Source organism: Notechis scutatus, chromosome 1, assembly GCF_049901735.1.
Source record: "Notechis scutatus isolate UNSWTSFEM ecotype Mainland chromosome 1, rNotScu1.2, whole genome shotgun sequence".
NCBI lineage: Eukaryota > Metazoa > Chordata > Lepidosauria > Squamata > Elapidae > Notechis > Notechis scutatus.
Window position 1 is genome coordinate 172,269,975 of NC_142009.1, and position 21,316 is coordinate 172,291,290.

At 42.5% G+C, this 21,316-nt stretch overlaps 1 protein-coding gene and 1 long non-coding RNA gene across 2 annotated transcripts in view; one reads left to right on the forward strand and one right to left on the reverse strand.

The window, feature by feature from the left end:
• The window catches only part of LOC148133098 (uncharacterized), a 704,593-nt gene that overhangs the window by 462,258 nt on the left and 221,019 nt on the right, over positions 1-21,316 (reverse strand). The window lies entirely within an intron of this gene.
• The window catches only part of LOC113421086 (cyclic nucleotide-binding domain-containing protein 2), a 102,225-nt gene that overhangs the window by 18,606 nt on the left and 62,303 nt on the right, over positions 1-21,316 (forward strand). The gene's annotated exons all lie outside the window — the stretch shown is intronic.

Consider the following 21,316-nt stretch of genomic DNA (forward strand, 5'->3'; position numbering starts at 1 on the left):
GGCAGAGAAGAGAAGACATGCGGCCCTGGAAAGGCAATTTCAAAAAACCCTGGAGCAAATGAGAGGTCGTTTACAACAGGCTTCTCACCCATTGGATCTGCAGGTTGGCCCAGAGATTGGTCCCAGGGAAGGGGAGGCTGAAGCCATTACCTCTATATGCCTGGTCCCCTGAAAGAGTAGAGGAAGAATTTTGTCCCCAAGATTTAAGTAGATCTGGGCCTAATTTTAGGCAAGCTCCTCTGAGTCTCCCCCTTGGTCAGGTCTCCCAGGGCGCCCATAGGCCTAGACCTGAAGCTACCTTTACTCCTTCAGTGGCAGGTCCATGCCCGGCTAATCCCCCCTCTGGCATTGGGCCCAGTGATATTAGAGATATGGTCTCTATAACCATCAGGCAGGGCCTAGCAGAAGGCTTCCAGCAGCTCCTTTGTCCTTTAGGGAGTGGTCAGTCCTTGTTCCCAGCTTATTCCCTTCTACATAAAGGATATGCCAGGCATCAGTAGCTCAGTGGTCCCTCCACCCAGTATGACTGGGGGGATTATGATGATAGGGGTTACACCAATCCCTTGGAGCATAGTAGATCCTCAGGATTGGAGCATAATAGATCCTCAGGATCTGAGGAAGAAGAGGGGGAGATCATAGACACTAATATGTCTGAGGAAGAGGGGGTTCGCTTTGAGCAGCCCCCTTCTACGGCCGTGTTCAAGCCGGCTTTATTTAAGTCTCTCCTTCAAAAAGCCTTGATTGCCGCCCAATTGACCCCAGAACAGGTGGCTCCTGAACCCCAAGGGGATTCATCTGGTCCTGGGGATTCCCTCTTCTCCAAACCAGTGATGCACTCTGAGGCTCTCCCATCTCCTCTATTATTCCTGAACCTGGTTGAAGAGCGGAGGCCTCACCTGCTGCTGGGCCTCGACCTTCGTCCCATGACAGGCGATTTTATAATGTGGGTCCTTCAATGCCCTTGTAGTGCCCACTGTGGATGCCCCAGTGGTAGCCTCATTTTCTTCTTCTGGCACCCCCACTGAACTAGAGGATGTGCTCAAGTTGGAAGATAGGAAATCAGAACAAACGCTCAAGCGTACCCACCAGGCTGCAGCCTGGACGGTCCAGGCCTCCACAGCAGTGTCTTTTTTCACTAGGGCCTCGCTCCACTGGCTGCATCAATTACAAGATCGCCTTCCACCAACCGACTTCAGGTCGCACCAGAATCTGAACAAGATTATTGCAGCGGCTGAATTTACTTCAGACACCACTTTAAATTCTGCCAAATTTGCCTCTAGAGCCATGGCTTCCTCGGTGACTGTGAGACAGCTCCTCTAGCTGCAAAATTGGCAGTCTGACTCCTGCCGAAAATGGAAGTTGGCATCAGCTCCTTGCGCTGGAGAGAAGCTCTTTGGAAAGACCCTGGACCCATACTTGGTCAAGACCAGGGACAAGAGAAAGGTCCTGTCTTCAACGGGAAAGAGGGTGGATTATCATCCAACTCCGTATTTTCATCCCTCCTCCTTTCGGGCCAAGTCCACATCTCGCTTCTCCCATAATCAGAGGGCGTTCCCTCAGCACCAGGAACAATGACCAGAGGTAGCGGGCAGGCAGCAACAACTTACGGGTAAACAGGAGGAAGCCGTTCCTTCCGACACTCCAAGTAAATGCCCATTCTCCCCCCCCATCGGAGGCTCTTTGGCATTCTTTACCTCCAGATGGGAGGAGTCTACATCAGACACCTGGGTACTTAGTACGGTGAGGTCAGGTCTGCAACTGGAATTCCTCTTCCCACCTCATGTTTTTTGTGAGATGTCCCATTTCTTGGGCTAGTGCCAAACGGGCCCTTGTGGAATTGGCCATTCAACACCTCATGGACATAAGGGCCATACACCTGGTCCCAGCAGATCAATGAGACCTTGACTCTAGGCTCTTCGGGTCTCCAAGGCATTGGGGTGGTGGTGAACCATTTTCGACCTCAAGTTTTTGAACAAGTTTATCCTGTATGGGCGTTTTAAAATGCAGACATTGCATTTGATCCTAGAGAGCGTTCGGGAGCGTTCTCTTCCATTGACTTCATTTTCTTCATTTTTGTTACCGGAACGAGAATTTTCAGGGCCCTTTGGGCTTTCATCAGCTCCCAGAGTCTTCACCAAGGTGCTGGCGGCTTTGGTGAATTGCTTCAGTCAGTTCCTGTGAGACTTCAGTGTTACCTGGAGACATCTTGATTCAGTCAATGTCGCTCCAGTCTGCACAGCAAGATCTCAACACTACTTTGCAGTTTCTACAGGGCCATAGCTTTTCGATCAACTTCAAGAAAAGTTATCTCTCTCCCACAACCAGGTTACTCCATTTGGGCACGATCATCGATACATCTCTTTGCGAGGTTTCCCTCTCCCCCAAATCGAGGAGAAAACCTCATTGAGATGATTCTTCAGATTCAAGGCCAATGTGCAGTCCCTTTGTCTCATCTTTCTAGACTTCTCGGGAAAATGATTTCCTGTATTGGCATCATCCCTTGGGCAAGGCTGCACTCCCGGGCCCTTCAATGGTTCCTGCTACCTTATTAATTAGCAGGAAACAGTAACTCTTCCTCCAGAGTGCAGGTCCCACCGCAGATTCTTCTCTTGTTTTGGTGGTGGCAATCCCCGGCTCTCTGGAGGGGACATCTGTTCAAGGAACCAGACAGAAACTTGCTCAGCACAGATGCCAGTCTCCAGGGATGGGGGGCCCATTTGGCTGGTCAGATGGTCCAAGGGAGGTGGTCTCAAGTAGACAGGACTTGCCCCATAAACTGGTTGGAACACAGGGCCATCTTCCTGGCATTGAAACATTTCCGAACCAGGGTGGCAAGGGCACATGTGTTGGTGTTGACAGACAACATGGCTGCAAAGGCACACATCAACCATCAGGGAGGGACGAGATCCAGAGCTTTGATGAGGGAAGCCAAGCACCTAGGGCGGTGTGTGGAGAGGCACCTGTTATCCATCAGGGCAGATCACATTTCAGGGGTTGACAGCTCTCAGGACAACTGGCTGAGTTGGAGCACTGTCGACCACTCAGAGTGGAGTCTCCATCCCTCTCTGTTCAGGGATCTCTCCCTCAGATTTGGGACTCCCTCAGTAGACTTTTTTGCCACTCCCCTGAACACTCAGGTGAGCAGATATTTCACCAGGTTCTCTTCTCAGGGAGTGGAGGGGACCAATGCTCTTCGGAGCAGATGGCCCCCAGGTTTCCTCTACGTCTTTCCTCCTCTTCCTATCATTCCGGAAATCATTCGGAAGATGTTGGAGGAAAAGGTGGAGCTGATTCTCCTGGAGCCTCATTGGCCCAGGAGACCCTGGTTTGCTGATCTGATGAACTAATCTGTAACACAGCCGTTGAGGATCCCAGCCCACAGGATCTCCCTTCATCAGGGGGACTTGATGCACCCAGACCCTCAGTGGTATCACTTGACTGTGTGGTGCTTGAGTGGCAACATCTGAGCGATTCTAACCTTCCAAATTCACACCATCCAGGCTTCCTGTAAACCTTCCACAATACTCATTTACAATGCCACATGGAAGGTTTTCTGCAATTGGTGTTTGAGGGAGAACCGCGTTCCCACCTCGACATCAGTAGCGGATGTATTGCTATTCCCTCAGGATGGACTAGATAAGGGGCTCTCACTCAACACCCTCCGCCACCAGGTGGCAACTCTGTTATCGGTTCTGCACTGGGAAAACTTCTCCCGTCCCACCATCCATCCATGCATAGGTTTTTAAGAGGGGCCTCTAATCTCCGTCCCCTGGTGTTTCACAGGTACCCCAAGTGGGAGCTTCCTAAGATGCTTCAAGCCCTTATTGGGTCTCCTTTCAAACCCCTCAGATTGGTGTTGCTTCAGTTCATGACCTTCAAGGTGGCCTTTCTAGTCGCTATTACTTCAGCCCGGAGAGTGTCAGAATAGGCATTGTTTACCTGAATGCCACTTTTTCTTGTAGGCGAGACAGGTCAGGATGGGTAATACTCTTCCTTATCTGCTTAGGACTGAGTCTGTGCAAAAGGCTTATTAGCCTAGCTCCACCCACTCTGGGTGATTCCTCCCCAGTTTATGCGAAGTTCGTGTGACAGATTGGGTTGCCTCTAGTGAAGGAAAAAGAAAACAAAGTTAGCAGGACCTGCCCCACCCGTGGTCCCAGGAAGGAACCAACCCAAGGATGCGGCTTACCTGTCATGCCTACAAGGAAAAGTGGCATTCAGGTAAACAACACCCATTTTCCCTTGTAAGGCATCGACAGGTCAGGTGGGGACATACCAAAGCAGGGTTGTCCTCAGGGGGGGTTAAGACCGGTCCTGACTGGCACGGTCCGAAATGACCCTTTGGAGGACCCATCTACCAAACGCCACATCTGCTGACACAAATGAATCCAGGCAATAGTGACGGATGAAAGGCAAAGGTGAAGTCCAGGTAGCAGCCCTGCAGATCTCCTCCACCGATGCCTGTGTAGCCCATGCCATTGTCGTAGCTGCGCTATGGATGGAATGGGCTGTTATGCCCCTGGGAACTGGCAGGGCCCTGCTGGAATAGGCCTGAGCAATACAAGCCTTGATCCATCTACTTACTGTGAATGGAGAAATCTTACCCTCCAATGAGGATGGCTGTAAAGAACAAAACAAAGACTCCATTCTACGGAAGGCACTCATCATGACTGCTTGGGATTATCTGAGCAAATGATTCAATACCTAGAATCATTCAATGAGTTTCCATATCTCTGCAAATCATGCAGACCCAAACTGGATCTGTTGGAAAGAGTTGATACCATTGAAATAACATCCCTTGGCACCATAGTAGCATCCCTGGACTCTTTAAAAGAAAGATTATCCAACCTTGAAAAAAAAGACACAACGCGGACTTCCGGTTTGAGCTTATTCAGCGACAGACTGAAACCTCGTCTCTGCGAGGCTTCGATCCGTGCTCGCCGCTGGAGCGCCCCGAGCTGGCTGGTTTCGGGGCTAAGCCACCCTGTAGAGGTGGTGAAGAGGGGGGAGACTGCCAGCAGGGTTGAGGAGAGCCGCATCTCTCCTCCCCAGCTGGCCATTACTCCCTTTCCCGAAGGCAGTTGCAGCGGTGGTCAGAAATGGCCACCACAAAGAAGAACTTGACTGGAAAAGAATGTGCAGGAGGAAGATAAGAGAAAGTTTTGGTTGACCAGGTCAAACAGCAAAAGCAACAAATAAGGTACCCTGGAATGAAGGAGAGAGAAAAAGAAAAAGATTTGGTTTTCTCCTTTTCCTATACTGACAGCTAAGAGACTTAAGCAAGAAATTGGAAAAAAATCCACTTTGACATTAATAGGCATTTAATGCTGAAAATAAAAAGTCAAAGGGATAATAAAGATTTCTAGATAATTAAAAGCTTTTGAAAACAGGAAAGGACAGAGGAAGAATAAAAGGGCAGGATCTGGAAGGGAGGAAACTGCCTGGAATTAAAAAAGAACTTACAGCAAAATCTCAACAAGACTTCCAAAAGATACATTTTAACTGAAACATCGCAACAAAAACCCCAGGAAGAGAAAGTCGAAAAAGAAATAAGAAGATATAACTCGGGACTATCTGGATTACTTGATGATTTCTGGATTCTTGGTTATTGTTTTGAATGACTAAAATCAATCAGGTGGTTGTTTAAAACTTTTTAAAATGGCTCCACTTTTAGAAGAACTGAAAATGGAACTTAAAAAGTACAAAAAAGATGCACAAGAAGGGAGAGGTTCTTTTGGCTTCATATTTCAGTGTTTAGAAATGGAGATTTGGAATTATGAGAAACAACAAGAAATGCCTGCAGAACAAGAAGATTGCGACAAAGAAGAAGCCATCTTTAATGAACAAGTAATCTTAGATGGGGGGGGGAAGGAAAGCGGGGAAAGAGAATGGAAAGTTTAAGATTGGGAAAAACAACTCCAAAAAAAAAAATACAGTGAAAAATAAGCATAAAATCAGAAAGCAACAGAAGAGGGAAATGCAGAAGAGAGAATTAGAACTAGAGAGACAAGGGGGTAAAAAGGGGAGGGAGATGATGAGAGGGAAGAAAGAAAGGAAAAGAAGTTATAAAGGACAGAAGCAAAATATAGAGAAACAGGGTCTATTTAGAGATAATGGGTGAAAACTTAATGGAAAAAGGGATTCTGCAAAGGTACATAAGATAGTATGGTTATATTAGAAGCAGAAATAATTTTAGAAAATATGAAACAATGTATGATTAAAATGTCTGATAAAATAGCTATCGTAATTCAGTGGAATGTTTGTCAATAAATAAATGTAACAAAAGGTATATTTAATGATTTATAAAACGTGAAGAGAAATAAGGGAAAAATTAATTATAGAGATTATATGTGTTTTTAAGGAAGTATGATATTTAATTGAAAAGAAGTGTTAAAGATGTTATGGTTTTAATGATTATTAATGATAGAACTGAACTGGAATGGAATGAGGGTTTATAATTACATATATTTACAATCTTTCTTTTTTTTTTTTTTAAAGAATATAGTGTGTATTATAAGAATGTGCCAAGCAGAATTCGATTGGAAGTTATGTATTATGCATTATATTGAAGGTCATAAACTTAAGGTATATATTGAAGTATATATATTGAGGTATATATAAATTCACTCACCAAAACCAACACCAACCATAAGAACTTCCATTGTCGTCCTGACCTAACCATACAGCAACATGCCCGCTCCCGTGTACTCCGCACCGAACTCAAAAAATGTCTAGACAATGGAGAGAAGGACCTGTACATTGACTACCATGCTGACTGTATCAAAAGTAAGTCACACAACCCGCAACTCAGCTTTAACCTTCAACCACAACCCTACCTCAACCAATCCACCATCACCCAAGACTAGGCACGCACGCCCCTAACTACCTCAATTCCAACTACTGCTGGCCTTAAATGCAAGCTACTCAATGCAAGAAGTGTTGTGAATAAAATACCCGAATTTCTCCTCTTACTAAATATGGCTAAATTCGACCTCATATTTGTCTGTGAAACATGGCTCAACACATCTCTCCCTGACTCCATTACCACAGTAAGAGACTATCATGTTTACCGATCAGATCGTGAAATTCGCAGAGGAGGTGGTGTTGCTATCTTCTATAAAAAGTCCTTACATCTAAAAAACATCCAAATTACCCAGGAGCTTGCTCTTCCTGAGACCATCATCTGTGAACTATCCTTAAATATCACATTTCGATTCTTACTATGTTACAGAGCACCTGATTATGACATCGAACATGTAAACAAGCTAAATACACTACTAACATGGGCAGCATCCTGCCCACACACTTTTATCTTTCTTGGTGACTTCAATCTACCTCATATTGACTGCACCCTAAATGAATGTACAACTGAACCCATACATGCAACCTTCTACAATGCTGTTACAAATCTGGGACTGGAACAACTATAACCAACAACACTAGACTAAACAACTACCTCAATCTCATCTTCTGCAATAGTTTGAATTTAATTTACGGAATACAAACTAAAGAACCCTTTTCCAGCAGTGACCACAATATGATTGACTTTTGTCTCAACATACGCCCACACAAAAATCATCACAATGACGTAATCCCCAATTATAACTTCAAAAAATGCAACTATGATCTTATAGACAATGATCTCTCATCCCTTGATTGGCAATCTCTATTCACTGGATGCAATACTGTTGAAGACCATTACAGCATATTTTTTACTTGAAGTCAAAAGAGTCATCAAACTATATGTACCAACAACTCCCCCCCAAAAAACAAAAAAAAAACAGATTACCCATAACAATAAGGAAACTTCAATCCAAAAAGAGATCACTCTGGCAGAAAAACAAATCTGGTCACGTTGCCAATTTCAAAAGCCGATACAAAAATTTATGCCACCAGATAAAGACTGAATGCACCAATTATCACATTAAACAAGAGGAAAACCTTCTATGCACCAATTCCACCCGCACTTTTTACAATTTTGTAAACAACAAACTAAAAGACTCAAGGTCCATCCCACCCCTGATAGGACCTAATGGTAAAGATTGCAACGACGACACCATTAAAGCCAACATCTTTAACACATTCTTCGGCTCAGTATTTGTAAACAGCAATGGATCCTGCCCAGTATTTCCTAGCCGAACCACAGACAACTACAATGATCTAATACATATCGATTTTACAGAAGACAATGTTGAAAAAGCACTACACAATCTAAAACCATCTCTATCTATTGGACCGGATGGAATATGTGCCTACTTCTTAAAAAAGCTATCCACTGCCATAGCTGATCCTCTAAGCATAATCTTTGAAAAATCTTTCAGGACCAGCTCCTTGTCTAACCTATGGTCACAAGCCACGGTCATCCCCATCTTCAAAAAGGGAGACCCCAGCCTAGTTGAAAATTACAGACCAATATCCTTATGCTGCATCACCTGTAAAGTCATAGAATCAATTATTAACCAATCCATTATCCTCCACTTAGAGACAAGCAACCTACTCTCCAATAAACAATTTGGTTTCAGGAAAAAACTATCCTGTAATCTGCAACTCTTACACTGCAAAAACATATGGACTACACAACTCGATCAGGGCAAAGCAATAGACGCAATCTACATAGACTTCTGTAAAGCCTTTGACTCAGTGGTACACAACAAACTACTCCTAAAAATAAAATCGTATGGTATCTCTGGACAACTGCATAACTGCATTCCTGTCAAACAGACAACAAATGGTCAAAATTGGGAGCGTCCTATCAAATTCTGTACCTGTCAATAGTGGTGTCCCCCAAGGCAGTGTTCTAGGACCAACTCTCTTCATACTCTACATAAATGACCTCTGTGATCATATTAAGAGCAACTGCGTTCTTTTCGCTGACGATGTAAAGCTGTTCAATACCACAGACAATACTGCTACCCTTCAAAAAGATCTTGACTATGTATCAGAATGGTCAAACAAATGGCAACTTCAAATCTCAACAAATAAATGATCTGTCTTACATATTGGCAAAACAAATCAGAAAATAAAATACAAGCTGAATAGTCAAGATCTTGTTGATGATCCAAGCTCTGTAAAGGACCTTGGAATACTCATCTCTAATTATCTAAGTGCTAGAGCCCACTGTACCTACATAGCCAAAAAGGCATTAAGAGTTGTTAACCTAATACGTAGCTTTTTCTCTGGTAATATCACACTACTAACTAGAGCATACAAAACATTTGCTAGACCAATACTCGAATACAGCTCATCAGTCTGGAACCCACATTATGTATCTGATATTAGCACAGTTGAGAAAGTCCAGAAATATTTCACAAGAAGAGTTCTCCACTCCTCTACTTGTTGTAGAATACCTTATGCCACCAGACTTGAAATTCTAGACCTAGAAAACCTTGAATTACGCCATCTTCGGTCTGATCTAAGTATGGTATATAAAATCATACATTGTAATGTCCTACCTGTCAATGAATACTTCAGCTTCAACCATAACAACACAAGAGCACACAATAGATCCAAACTCAAGGTTAACCGCACCAAACTTGATTGAAGGAAATACAACTTCAGCAACAGAGTGGTCAATGTCTGGAATACTCTACCTGACTCTGTGGTTTCTTCCCCAAACCCCAAAAACTTTAACCTTAGACTGTCTACTATTGACCTCACCCCTTTCCTAAGAGGTGTGTAGGGGGCGTGCATAAGCGCACCAACGTGCCTACCGTCCCTGTCCTATTGTTTCTTTTATTTTTCTTATATGTACCCATTTCATGTATTCATAACTATGTATATACTTATACTTATCATCTTGTAAGCGATTGACAAATCAAATAAATAAATAAATAAATAAATGAAGGAGCCTCGTTCTGACAAAAGAGCTTCACACACACAGGATTTTCCTTCAGACAAATCAGAGACAGGCAAAGAGTGATGAGTCGCTCTCTGTAAACCTTCTGTGACGCCCTTCCTGATTACCTTGTCTATCAGGAGTTGTAGATTCATTGGGACATCCGTATCAGAAGGATCAGCAGGGCGGGCTGCCAATGCAGTAGAAGGAAAGGGAGGTTCCAGCCCCTGTCTACTGCATCCATGCTCCTGGCAAGGTACCCTGAATAACTGTCCCCTTCAGAAGGAACTGGAGATGCGCCTCGCCTGGATACATTAGGGGACCAAGTTTGGAAATCAGGTCTGGAAGAAGGTCTAGGCTCCTCCAAATCCACTTCACTGAGTGCAACCGGAGAAGAGGGCCGTGCAGACGTTATGCGAGAAGAGGCCTGGTGCACCTTGGCTATATGCTTCTCGATGGCTTGATTATGCCTGGAAGCATCCTTCTCCTCTGTTCTTGAGGCCTTCTTTACAGGCTGCTCCCCTTTGGTCAAAGCAGCAGGAGCCACCTTTTGAGGCTTGGCTGCTTTAGAAGTTCTGGTTTCCCTTGGAGCTTCAGCCATCGTGGAGCAGCAAGGCCAAATCTGACTGGAAGTTCTGTGGCAGGAGAACACACGAAGGGATTTATGGATTATCTTCAGGGGAAATTTTCTCTATCCCCACACAAACCACCACTTTCTTCTTCACAAAAACACTTCAGTAGAAAGATTTCTCTTCCTACTGGGACTCAAACCCTCCTGGGCCTGTTAGGGCAATATGGATAGACCAGGCCCTACCAGAAGGCCAAGGGTCCTGGTCTACTTTGGGATAGGGAAACTAATCCCCCACCGGGAAATTAGAGATTTTTTTAGAGCCTACCCTTCAATGTCATCTGCAGCAGGAACAGCAACTGGTGGTGACAAAAAGGTGCAGGAGTGGTGGGAAGAGAAGAAGAAGCCTGGTCAAAATGGCCGCCTGAGTCTTCAAAATGGCCAACTGTGGTGTTCAAAATGGCTGCTGGCCACGAGGAGTCTTCAAAATGGCCACCTGACCACCATGAGGATTCTCTTCTTCATCCAGGGAGGAACTGAGCTCTCCCTGGATCTTTGTTGTTCTGTAGTTGGCAGAGAAACTGCAAAAAAGGCAGCCACAGGATCGTGCGGCTGCTTGCTTCACTGTGTGTGTGGGAATTCCAACCCTGCAGCTGAAGAAGGAGCGTGGCCGACGCCCACACTCTCAGAAAATGGCCGTCTGGCGAAGCAACAACTTCTCTTTGCCGTGGAGTGCCGAAAAACGGTTCCACAGCTTTGTAGATGGGGCAGAAGTCTCCGCCCTGATGAACGACTCTCTGGCCGTTTGAGCTGCTATCTTCGCCCTGAAGGGCTTAAAATGGCCCCTGTGGCCTCTTCAGGCAGCTCCGGATCCCCGGAGCAGCTCTCAGCTGTTTGGCAGCTCCCGATCAGCAGCTGCGAAGTGGAGCGCCAAGCTTGAAAAGAAGGCAAAACGGAGGCGTATTTTCCCTTAAGGGGAAATTTCTTTGTTAGGAGTCTGTCTTTGGAATAGTAAAAGTCCAAAAACAGGAGAGGCAAAACCCACGTCCTTAGCTGCTAAGGACTAAGCATAAACTGGGGAGGAGTCACCCAGAGTGGGCGGAGCTAGGCTAATAAGCCTTTTGCACAGACTCAGTTCTAAGCAGATAAGGAAGAGTACTACCCATCCTGACCTGTTGATGCCTTACAAGGGAAAACTGGCAGCACTCTTAGTTAGACAGGACCTCTGTACCTTTCATGAGAACAGGATGGTCTTATGTTTAGATCCTACTTTTGTCCCGAAACTCAATTCCTGGTTCCATCTGGCCCAAGAAATTGTGTTACCTGATTTCTGTCCCAACCCAAGCCACGAGTTGGAACATAAGTGGCATACGTTGGATGTAAGAAGAACTCTTCACATCTACATCAAATGTACAGCTGTTTTTTGGAAGACTGAGGCCTTGTTCATGTCTTTCTCTCCAACTCCTTGGGGTGCAAGGCTTCTTCTCCTACCCTGAGCAGGGCATGTATTTCCAAGGCCTACCTGACTTTTTCCCTTCCAGTACCCAGAACTCTGACTGTGCACTCCACCAGAAGCATGGCTACTTTGGCCGCTTGGTCTACACAGACATCTCTTGCAGAGATCTGTAGGGCAGCTACCTGGACAACTCCGTCTCCCTTCATATGACATTATCATCTGGACTCATTTGTTTCGGCAGATGCAGCATTTGGCAGACGGGTACTTCAGAGGGTAGTTCCACAAGTGGTGTAAGCTAACTGGACAAGATCTCTCCCGAGGACATGCAGGCTTTGGTATGTCCCATCCTGGACTCTTGATGCAGAGTCGATGACAATGGGTGTTGGTATATTACCTGAGAACGCCCTTTCTATCTACACTACAAGAGAGTCCAGCCCCATCCTTGGTTTGTCTGCTTTTGGATATCGGAGGTGGGGCTGTTTTCTAATTGTTTTTTTGCTTCCATAGACACTCAACATCTGTCACATACCTACGCCTAAAGCTGGGGGAGTCAGCAAGGGGCCGGCTTTTATATACTGGAAGACTCAGCTCTATGATGTCATGGGGAGGAGTCTACCCATCCTGGACTCTCTTGCAGCGTAGATAGAAAGGGTATTCTCAGGTAATTATACCAACGCCCATTCCATTACAGTCATAACTCGAGGTCTACCTGTACTGCTAGAAACATTTTTCAACCAATCATTCAGAGATATCTGGAAGATATTGCATAGACTTCCACGCTTGGATTTCCCAGGGTGAATCAATGCTGCTATGGATGGTAAAAGCCCAATTCTTTACTCTCTGTTTTTTTTAAAAGTAAAACCTTTCTCCAATTGCAGCAGAGGGTGTAGCAAGAGTAACCTGATTTAGCCCATATACCTGACAGAGAGCCATTTCTCATGTAAATTAGAGTCTGAATCTTTGTACAAACTACATCCAACAATACTCCATTTCTTGCCTTGCTGGTCCTCTGTTAATTTCTTCCATCTAGAGTTGATCAATCTAATAAGCAATGGAAAAAGGATAAAAAAAGGATATAGTCTATTGGATATGTTTGGAAAAATCTCTCTTTTCTCTTGGTATATTTTTCCATTCATCACTAGAGAAAAAAGATAGGAAGAATTTTTTAAAAAATTTTTTAATAATTTTTTATTGAACAAAAACATTAAAAACAATGAACGTAATCGTCCTGAAAAACCTATTTGTCATACATATCTATTGTGGATAGCACATAATACAAATTTACATAATATATACATGTATACATTACAGCAATTTTCCATATTTCTAATCTACTATCTTAACATCCTTATCTTATTTTAATTTTAAGTCATTCCTTTTTCCCCACGATTTGTAAAATTTACCCATGCTGTAAAGTCTCGTCCTTATTTTTTATTTCCAGTGTTAATTTATCCATTTTGGTGCATGTCCATATATTTTTAATTGTCACAGTTTCATCGGGAATTTCCTTAACTTTCCACTTCGGAGCATAAGCTAATCTTGTTGCCGTGATCACATGTATTATCAGATACATTAGTTCCTTATTGTATCTCTCTTGTGTTGCTTCCCAGCAAAAAAAAATTCAGTTTATACTCAAGTTTAATCTCACCAATTTCTTCGAACCAACTTTGAATTTTATGCCAAAATTCCTGGGCTTTTCTACAAGTCCACCATATATGATAATACAATCCATTTACCTGGGAGCATTTCCAAATAGGAGATAAATTTGGATACATTTTAGCTAATTTTGTTGTTTGGATGTGCCACCTATAAAACAATTTGTATAAATTTCCTTTATACAATGTGGCCAATGCTATTTTTTTATTTTTCTCCCATAAGATTTGCCATTTGTCCAAATTAATAACCATATCCAATATCTTTTGCCCAAGCCAACATCATTTCTTTTACTTGTTCCTCTAATTTATATTCCAATAAAAGTCTGTAAATTTTCCTTATCAATTTATCATCTGCTCCCAGTAATATTTCATCTAATTTCATTTTCTGTCTGCTAATTCCCTGTTCTTTCATATCTTTTCTATACCATGATTGAACTTGTAAGTAAGCCCACCATTCCAGATCCACCCCTTGTTCTTTTAATTCTTGCCTTGATTTCAATTCTCCTGCCTCGTTTAGAATTTTCCCTCAGCCAAGCAGATTTGGATATACTAAAGCTTCCAGTGTAGATAACCACATTGGTGCTTCTATATATATTAGTTGTTTTGTTTTATTCGATATCGATAGTAATGTCTGCCTAATCTTATGCCTTTGAAAATATCGGTGGGCCTCTTTTCTATCTTGTCATAAAAAGGCATGCCACCCTGCTTGTAAATTATGGCTTTCTAAAGCTAACATTCTTATATTGTCAAGAGTTATCCAATCCCTTACCCAGGTAAGTGTAGCTGCTTGATGATAAATTTCCCAGTCGGGTAAGCCAAAACCCCGTCTTTCTTTAGCATCCTGCAACAATTTTAATTTAATCCTGGTTTTTTTTTCCTTGCAATATAAATTTCAATTTTAGTTTATTCAAATCACAGAAGATTTTTTTTTTCTAATTTTATGGGAATATTTTTAAAGAGAAAAAGTAATTTTGGCAATACATTCATCTTTATAACAGCAATTCTGCCCATAAAAGATAACCTTAAGTTTCCTCATCTTTCCAAATCTTCTGTTATACGTTTCATTAAAAATAGAATAGAATATAATTATTTATTGGCCAAGTGTGATTGGACACACAAGGAATTTGTCTTGGTGCAAATACTCTCAGTATACATGAAAGAAATGATACATGAGTCAAGAGTCAAGAATCATAAGGTACAACACTTAATGATAGTCATAGGGTACAATAAGCAATCAAATCATATAGGAAATAGCCAATATAAATCGTAAGGATACAAGTGACAAAGCTACAGTCATACATTCATAAGTGGGAGGGGATGGGTGATAAGGAGTGATGAGAAGATTAACAGTAATAGTAGTGCAGACTTTGTAATAGTTGAACAGTGTTGAGGGAATTATTTGTTTAGCAGAGTGATGGCTTTTGGGAAAAAACTGTTCTTGTGTCTAGTTGTTCGGGTGTGCAGTGCTCTATAGTGTCATTTTGAGGGAAGGAGTTGAAACAGTTTGTGTCCGGGATGTGAGGGGTCTGTAAATATTTTCACAACCCTCTTTTTGACTCGTGCAGTATACAGGTTCTCGATTGAAGGCAGGTTGGTAGTAATTGTTTTTTCTGCAGTCCTAATTATCCTCTGAAGTCTGTGTCTGTCCTGTTGGGTTGCAGAACCAAACCAGACAGTTTTAGAGGTGCAGATGATAGACTCAATAATTCCTCCATAGAACTGTATCAGCAGCTCCTTGGGCTGTTTGAGCTTTCTGAGTTGGCACAGAAAGAACATTCTTTGTTGTGCTTTTTTGATGTTAGGTGTCCATTTTAGGTCATGTGATATAGAAGAACCTAGAAATTTGAAGGTCTCTACTGTTGATACGGGGTTGTCTAGTATTGTAAGAGGTAGTAGTATGGGAGGGTTTCTTCTAAGTCTACCACCATTTCTATGGTTTTGAGTGTGTTCAGTTCCAGATTGTTCCGGTTACACCACAAGGCAAGTTGTATAGCCTGCTGTCTGTATGCGGATTTGTCATCTTGAATGAGACCAATCACTGCTGTGTCATCAGCAAACTTCAATATTTTAACAGATGGATCGTTTAAGATGCAGTCATTGGTATTTAGGGAGAAGAGAAGTGGAGAAAGCACACAGCCTTGCGGGGGGGCTGTGCTAATTGTACAAGTATCAGATGTGATTCTGCCTAGCTTCACCTGCTGCTTCCTGTCTGTTAGGAAGCTTATGATCCACTTACAAGTGTGTTCAGGTACCACTAGTTGATTTAGTTTACTTAGAAGAATGTCTGGACTGATGGTATTGAATGCTGAAAGAAAAGATTCGGGTGAAGATGGGGGCCAATTGGTCAGCACAGACTTTTAAGCAAGAAGGAGTTTGTCTTGTCTGGCCCTGGTACTTTTCCTGGCTTTTGTCTGTGAAATAGATCTTGCACTTCTTTTTCTGTGATCACCAGAGGTTGTGAACCCAATGGGTTGGGGTCAGTTGTAGGAGGCTTGGCTGTTGTTGGTGTATTTGAGATGGGGGTTGTGGAGATAGGTGGCTGTAGTTTCCTTTCAAACCTGCAGTAAAACACATTCACGTCATCTGCTAGTTGTTGCCAAGATCTTAATCCCCAAATATTTTAACTTATTAACTATCTGGATGCCCATTATCTTAGTGTTTCTTTTTGTTTATTTGTCATATTCTTGGCGATTGTTTTAGTTTTTTCCTTATTAATTTTCAGTCCTGCAACCTCTCCATATTCTTCTATTGTTTCTGTGAGTTTTAGTCCTGATTTTTGTGGTTCTTCTAGAATGAAAACTAGGCCATCTGCGAAAGCTTGTAACTTAAATTCTTCTTTCTTTATTTTTAAACCTTTTATTTGTGTTTCTTTTCTAATTATCCTAGCTAATACTTCTAATGTTAGAATAAACAAAAACGGCGATAGTAGACATCCCTGTCTCGTTCCCTTTGGGATTTTAAATGTTTTAGTTGTTTCCCCATTAATTAATATTTTTGCTTCCTGATTGCTACCATGTTTCTTCAACAATACGCCCCCACCATAGGAAGCCCCAGCATGTTTTCTAGGGATAAAATGAAATTAAGCCTCTCCCCTCAAATTTAGGCCTATTTTAAAACATCGAAATTGGTAGGGAGGGCGGGGGGGAACTTGCCCTTAGGAGCACCCCGCGGGCAGCCACGCCTCATCACCAGCCGCTCCTAACGGCCGATCATGGCGGAGAACAGAGTGCTCCCTACCCCTGCCAAGTGTCTTTGCTGCAGACCCAGGTATGGTGCTGGTTGCAGGCCAGGTCAGCAGGCGGGCAGTGGCGGCATGGATGTCGGCCTCGACAGGGCACTTTAAATCATGAGACCTTCGGCGCCTGCTGCTGTTCTCTCGCCAGCACTGACGGGAACCGTGGAAGCTACAGAGGCGGCTCCCCCGCCCAAGAAACATCTGAAACACTTCCATAGTTCCCGCCGGCACTGCTGTTGTTGTTGGAGACAGCACTAGCAAGAGAGGTGCCAGTGCCAGCAGGAACAGTGGAAGCTACAGAGGCGACTCCCCTGCCCAAGAAGCGGCTGAAACACTGCCAGTGGAGGAATGCGAAGGGAAAGCAAGAGCGGCAAAGGAAGCAGCAGTGGCAGGCACCAAAGGTCTTGCAATTTAAAGTGCCCTGCCAAGGCCGACATCCACACTGCTGCTGCCCGCCTGCTGCCCCGCCTGCTGCAACCAACACCATAACCGGTCTGTAGCAAAGGTGCTTGGCAGGGGTAGGAAGTCCTCCACGCTCCGCCATGATCGGTCATTAGGAGCGGCTGGTGGTGAGGCGTAGCTGCCCACGGGGCGCTCTAGGCAAGGGTGCGTGGGGGGGGGGAGAAATTAATGCACCCCTGAAAAGACAGCCTAGCCGTTTTTTCGGGGCTCAAAAAAAAATAAGACCTGGCCTTATTATATGAGAAACACGGTATATATTGCCGAGATCACATTTAAAAATTTCTGCCCAAAGTCCATGTATCTAAATTGTTGTAAGATAAAATTCCATTTAACATTGTCAAATGCCTTTTGGGCATCCAGACATAATAGTGCTACTTGGTCTCCACTGCATTCTTCGTAGTATTCGTAGATTGTTTTTGAGTTGTCTTTGTGGAAGGAAACCATTTTGGTTGGCGTGTATAAACTCATTTAATTTTTTTTGAATCTATCAGCTATTGTTACAAAGGTCTTATCATCCATACTTAACAGAGATATTGGTCTATAATTTTTAATGTCTGTCTGGTCAGTATTTTCTTTAGGGATGATTGTAATCGTCGCTTCATCCCATGTTTGCAGAATTTTCGCCTCTTCCAAGACCGCACTGAATATTTTAAGTAGCCTATTGCCTAATATTCCTTGTTGAGTTTTATACATTTCAGCCGGAAGCCTGTCTGGTCCTGGTGCCTTATTGTTTGTTTTTTTCCGTCTATTTATCACCACAATTACTTCTTCTAGTCTGATCTCTTCATTTAGCATGTTTTTATTTTCTTCCGTAATTTTTGGAAGTTCTGTGTTCATTAAGCATTTATATCACTTTTGCCTCTATAGGGTGGTATTCTAGATCAGGGGTTGCCAACCTTTTGACCCTCAGGGACCACCAAACTCATACTTTTAAATCCCGAGGACCACTAATAGGATTTTTTTTAAAATGATAATATATTTGGACTTCCGGTTTGCCAGGCTTCGGCGGCGGCAGGGATTCACGATCCTGCGCGATCCCTGTTGCGCTAGCCGTCTTGGTGCCTCCGATCCCGACGGGTCTGGAGGATAAGGCTGCCCCGTAGAGGCAGCCGAAGATAGGGGGGATCCGGATAGGGGTTTGGGGGTATCGCAGACCCCCTCCCCAGCCGGCAAAACCCCCTTTTCTCAAGGCGGTGGAGCGGCGGTCAGTAATGGCCGCCACAAAGAAGCCGGCAGCTGGCCAAGATAGTGCTGGAGGAAGAAGGAGAAAGTTTTGAAGTGAAAGTTCTTTGGCTGAGCCGGGATCTTAAGATACATCTAACATCCTGAAAACTTTGACTTTTTGGAAGATACTTTGTTTCCAGAGGAGATTTTTAAAGCGGCGAATGGAAGTGCTGAAAGAGAAAGTTTACTCTTCTTCCGTACAGAGTTAACAAATGGATATTGAAAAACCTGCCTTTTTATAGAAGGTAAAAATTTAAAGCTCTTTGCTACAAGTGGGAAGGGAGAGGACAAAAAAAATTATATTAAGATCTTGTTGGAGGAGATGCCTGGAAGATTTTGAGACTAGAAGTTAATTGCAATAAGGCTTTAAAATACAGACTGGGTTTTTTCTTCAATTGATATTACCCCAGGAAGAGAAAGTGTAAAGGGAAGAACTTTGTGCTCTGTTTGGACTGCTTGATGACTCTGGGACTTTGGGGAACTGTTTTAAGCTTTGAAATAGCTTGGTTGTTTTAAGAAGAAGAAGGAAAAAGAAAAAAGAAGAAAAGGTTTATAATGGCTTTATCTGTTGAAACAAAGAAAGAAGGTAAGGACGCTTTGGAAGAAGCCTTTCACTTTTTAGAAATGGCGCTTGCTATTTATCAGCAAACACAACAACTGATGGAGGAAGCAGAAGAAGCAGAAGAAGAAGAAGAAGAAGAAGAAGAAGAAGAAGAAGAAGAAGAAGAAGAAGAAGAAGAAGAAGAAGCCATCTTTAATGAATCCAAAAGTTTGATTATGAAAGAAAGGAGAAAGAGAGGAAGGAAAATGAAGGACTTAAGACCCAAAAAAACACCCAAGAAAGAGAAAAATAAGATGCAAAATCAGTACAATGCTAGAAAGCAAAAGAAAAGAGGACTACAACAGAGAGGGGAAGCTAAAAAGGCGGAGGTTAGGAGAGGGGGGGGGGTAAAAAGGCCAGGTGGGATAAGAAAGGAAGGGAAAAGGGGGAAAAAAGCCACAAAGGTATGAAACAAGATGGGAAAAAGCAAAAAAAATTTTAGGGATAAAGGGTAATGTATAATTTTTATTAAAAAAAAAAAGATTCTGCAAGGTACATAAGATAGTATTGTAGTATTTGTATTAGAGATAGAAAATTAGAATTTTATAAGATCTAAAAAAAGATTAAAATATTAAAATGCTTAATAATGATAGATTTTAAGATTTAATAAAATATTAAAGGGAATGTCTAAAATATTTAGTTTAATTATAGAGTTTAATTGACTATTGTGTTGATGTTATTATAAACTTATTGCAGCATTTGTCTTTGAAATAGATAATTGGAATGTTACAAGATTCAATATTTAATTATGTAGTTAAATATTTTATAGATTTACTATTTTCTCTTTTTCTTAAAATTTAGTAGGTAGAATGTACTAAGCAGAATCAGATTGGGAACTAGGTGTTATTTTAATGTTAATTTAGGGGAACGATAGAAAGGCATCATACTTCGATTAGTGATTCCAGGAGAAATCTTTTTATATATATATATATATAGGGAATGAGATAAATGGATAATTGGAAAAGAATGGACAGAAGATACAAGTATAATGATTTAAACTAAGATGAAATAAATAAAATAGAATTAAGAAGAGTGAAAAGCAGGGAGAAGTTATATAGAAGATATAGAATGGTAAATAAGATAGGTAATGGTATATAAGATGAGCATGAATTTAATTGAAGTCCGTATAAAGAGAGGTAATCCGGGGCCAAGCCACTTTCTAAAAAGAAGTTTTATGTTTTTGTGTTTTGTGTGTTTATGTTCGTTTGAGAATTAATAAAACCTTGGAGGAATGTCAGATGAGAATAATTGTAAACAAGTCAGAGGGAAATATGAATATGATGACTATAAAATGAATAAATATAAAAAAGAAATGTAATTGAATAAGAGTAAAGAGAAATAATGAGAAATTTGCTAAAAGATATTTATGTGTCCATATGGAAATGGGATAGATTAGAATTATGTTGTATAAAACAATGTTTTATCTGCCTTGTAAAAATTTATACTGGAAAGAGGTTTTATGTGTTCAATGTTTAATGATGTTTTGTTTGTCTTTAAAATTAATAAATTTTGTTTAAAAAAAATGATAATATATTTAATATAAAACTTTTAATTTTTTATATTAAATATAAATTTAATATTAAAAATTATGTGTGTGTATGCGTATGTATATATGTGTGTATACACACACACACAAACATATATATATATATGTATGTACACACACATACATACATACATACATACATACATGCATAACTTATTTAATTATAACTGTGGCTGCCTGGGATGCTTCCATCCCTCCCCCACCTGCACCTTCCAAAGAGACAGAAGAGCAAGGGGTGGGTGTCTGAGCTGAGGGGCCTTGAGGCAACTGCTGCTGGGAGAAGCAGAGACAGAAAGGGGGCTTTGCTCTCCTTGGGGGGCAGCGCCCCTCGGCCGCCCCTCCAGGGGCTTCTCAGCAGGCAGCTGCCTGCAGAAGGACTGCCACCCTCTGTGATTAATTAGGGGGAGGGGAGGGGGAGAAAGTGGGGACTCCAGGACAGGGATGCCAGTGCTCTTCCAGCCTCACCTGGAAGCAGGCAAGGAAAGGGGGGGAAGTTGACACCTTCACCCTCCCAGAGGAGAGTTGCTTTCCTCCATCAGCCCTCCATCTGCCGCTTCTGCTGTTCCTTACCTTTCCTGCCCCAGGAGGGGAGCCGGGCACCGTTTTGTCCCCGCCCGATTGCTGCAACCTCAGTGGGAGAGAAACCCTGGAGCCTGGCAGTGGCAATCTGCTTCTTCCAAGTGCTACTTCCCTGCTGCCCACCTCGGAGAGCCTGTGGAGGGATCAGAGAGGTT